The following is a 3,989-nucleotide window of genomic DNA, read 5'->3' on the forward strand; positions in this document are numbered from 1 at the left end:
CTATTTGTTCATCCATTTTTGTATCCAATTCTGCGTCAAGATTTGCATTACATTTTGTGTATCATGGTGCATCTACTTTTGCATCGAATTTTGTTGCATCAAATTTTGCATCTGATTTTGCATCCATTGTTGTCCCCATGTTTACATCCACTTTTGCATCCATTTTTGCATCTTCTTTTTCATCATCATTTGCTTCTTTTTTTGCATCTATCTTTACATCCAGTTTTGTTGTGCCTCAATTTGTGCTATGTTTTGCACTTACTGTTGTACCCACGTTTTCTTCCAATTTTGCATCCATCTTCACATCCTATTTTGGACCAAATATTGCATATATTTTTGCATCCACTTTTATGTAGGGTTCTATGTCTCATTTTTTATTTTCTTTCGCATATACTTCCATTGCATCCATATTTTTCATCCAATTTTTTTTCTCCTGTTGCACCCATGTTTGCATCCACTTTTACATCCCTTATTGCATCTTTCTTGCATCTAAGTTTGCATATTTTTTGTTTGTATGCCATTACATCCACTTTTTCATCCCCTTTTTTTGTGCCAAAATTTGTGCCATATCTTGTGCCTACCATTGCAACCCAAATTTTCTTTCCACTCTTGCATCCACATTTGCATCATTTTTTGTGTCCAAGTTTGCATCAAATATTGTTTATGTTTTTTTCATCTCATTTTGAATATACTTTTACATCCACTTCTAATGCGTCCAATTTTGCATCTAATTTTGTGTGCACTATAGCACCTGTGTTTGGTCCATGTTTACATCCATTTTTGCATCCAAATTTCCCTCCTTTTTGCATCCAAGTTTGATTCCTTTTTTGCATTCATTGTTGTATCCACATTTGTTTCACCGCAATTGATGCTAAGTTTTATGCCTACTATTTCACCCATGTTTTCTTCCACTTTTGCATCCACATTTGCATCAACTTTTGCATCTATTTTTTCATCCACTTTTGTGTCAATTTTTCTGTCTTGTTTTTCATCTACTTATGTTGTTTCCACTCTTCATCTAATTTTACATTTATTGTTGCCCCCTTTTTTTGTTCACTTTTGCATCTCTTTTCCAACACTCGTCATATTTTTTGCATTGATGATGTTTGTTATGGCATTGGAAATTATGAACAACTGATGACAATGTCAATAATTATGATGATGATGATAATGAAGATGATGACGATGACATGAATTGTGATTATGGTGATAATGAAAATGATGATAAAGACGATGGCGGTTACAATAAAAATGATGATGATGACAATGATGATGACGATGCTAATGACCTTGGCCAATCTTTCCAATTTTTAAATCTTGTAATGGTCATAATAATTATGATTATCTTTGGTGTCGTCTTCCGAGTCATCATCATCTAGTCATCATTATCATTATTTTCATCTTCATCATCATCAACAACAATAATGGCATGAACGATGTGATGATGTCCATGACGACGATGAGAATAATGATGATAGAAATTACATTAATTATGATGATGGGGATGATAAAAATTATAATGACAATGATAATGGTAGTGATGATGATAATCATGGATCATCTCTCAAAAATAGAGTTGTTATTTCTCTTGCATATATCATGTGTCCTAACAACCCTTTTCTATCACTCGTAACATTTTTTGGGTTGCCAATATTTCTTACGACACCTATAATTATGAACAATTGATGACAATGTCCATAGTCATGATGATGATGATGATGAGGACATGATTATAATGATAATTCAATTATGACAATAATGATGAAGATGATGGTGGTGATGATGACGATAATGAATATAATTACAATGATTGTAATGATGCCAATGACCTTACATTCATGGATTCATGAACTTACTAGTTTCAAGATCATCTTTTGTATATGTATTTCTATCATAACTTTTACATTTCCTGTCTCTCTTGGGATATTTTCTTCTTCTCAATAATATCTATTACATTTTCCATATACATGAGATAGAGTTAGAGGGTCACCTCATCTGTAGATGCCCCATTTATTATGAGATGCAAGGGATGTTTTATTATCTTTATAAAGACTTGGAACGACCATTTTTTACTCTCTTTCAATACATTTCTAACTCTATTTATGTGGGAGCTCCTTGGATTTAGATATTTATATAAGGCCTTATGTGGCCTTCCCCTTTTCAACTCTTCCAAGGGGATCACCTCCTTCCACGGTTTCTTTACTAAATAGGGCCAAAATTGACAAATCAAGATTTAAACTTCTTCAACTATAAAATTAGCGATGCCTAATACCTCTTCTTCACACCTTCAATAGGACATCTTTCTTCACGAAGACTATTGAGGATTTCGCATCATAGATTGCAAGTTGGATGTAATAGGACCTTTAGCCCTACTTCATGTTGAGAAACCAAGTGTTAGAAGAAAATGATTGATTTATGTTAACTTGATAATTACTTTTGAATTATTTTTGGATTCTTATTACTTAGATTGTCTTCTTCATCAAGTCAATACACAAAAATGAGAGACATAAAGATAACAAGGAAATAAAGAACACCAATAATTAGGATCTGATCTAGGGAAAAACCCCATAGATAAAAATGAGATAGACAAGAGCCAAGACCAAGACCAAGATTGCCACAAATATCTAAGTTAACCCTACTCCAAGTCTCCCCCAACCACCCCAACCAAGTGAAATTCAACGAAATTGAACGTTGATTAAACACTCTAAAACAGGGTCAAATAATAGAATTTTTGGACCTGTAGTGAAGGATGAAGTCCAGACTTGTAATTTTCGTAGAGAAGCCACAAAATCTTCACACATGTGGGCAAAAACAGGTTGCAAAAATCATAATTTATCTATCCTTTAATTCCAGTTGTCTTTTATTCATGTTTGGCACAAGAAACAATGTTTTGTGATGATAAGTGATTGGTATTCCAAGTGATTGATTTGAATGATATATATACCTATCCAAGTGGGTCGAATAGATGCCTCTCAGGCCGACTTGTTCAAGGAAGGCCGAATTGGTCTTGTGTTGATTCTTTGACTCAAAAAAAATTCCTTTTATTTTTCTTTCAAAAGTCTAAATGAAACTTGACTCAAATACATTTATTTTAACTCAAAATAATCTATTTTTTACTCTATAATCATGAAGAACATGCTTTGACCAAAATGAAATAATAATAATGAATATAACAATAACTATTAATGATAAAAATTACATTTTATTGCATTATGAAGTTTGACACTAGTTACATTTTTCAACACTCCCTCTAAACTAGGGAGGTATTCATAATGAGATGAAAAAGTACTCTCAAGATGAAATATTCATATAAGAAGGGATATAGATTGATAAGCATCAATGATGATATACATCATGATAGACATCATTGTCAAAATAACAAGGCCTTGACTAACAAGTTCTATCTCTCCATTAGATCAGAGCACAATGTTGGGAGCATAAATTTGGACATCACTACCTCTCTAGGAACTTAGGCCACCATGATGTTCATAAGGTATGTCTTCACATGATCATTTCCTAATCCAATGTCATAATATTTGACACTAGGAAATTTCGATCCTCATTACTATTCTTATCTTAGATTAATGCACTTGACTTATGGAAGTTAGTCCCAGTCAAAGTACAAATTCTCAAAGAATATTGGTCCCACCTGTTTATCCAATCCACCATTCTCCCGATTGGTGTCTTTACTAGGCTTATGATTGTTAGTCGTAGCCATAGTACATGACACATTGATAATACAGTGTCCACCCTCACTCCCTCTCAACCAGGGAGGAGACATCCACAAGCATAAGATTTTCTCAAGAATACTTGTCATTTTCATAGAGAATAACATCATTAATTTATTTTCATTGCATGACACCTTTATGATCGCATCCATATATTTGTGTCACAATATTTCCACTTTTTTCATTTGTGATGACATAAAATGAAAAGGTGAAAGCCAAAATCATTAAAGATACACTAGAATGATTTATCTAAGTCAAAAA

This window comes from Pinus tabuliformis, chromosome 4_1 (genome assembly GCF_031772625.1).
Source record: "Pinus tabuliformis cultivar Carrire ecotype Pingquan chromosome 4_1, CPIR1, whole genome shotgun sequence".
Classification (NCBI taxonomy): Eukaryota; Viridiplantae; Streptophyta; class Pinopsida; order Pinales; family Pinaceae; genus Pinus; species Pinus tabuliformis.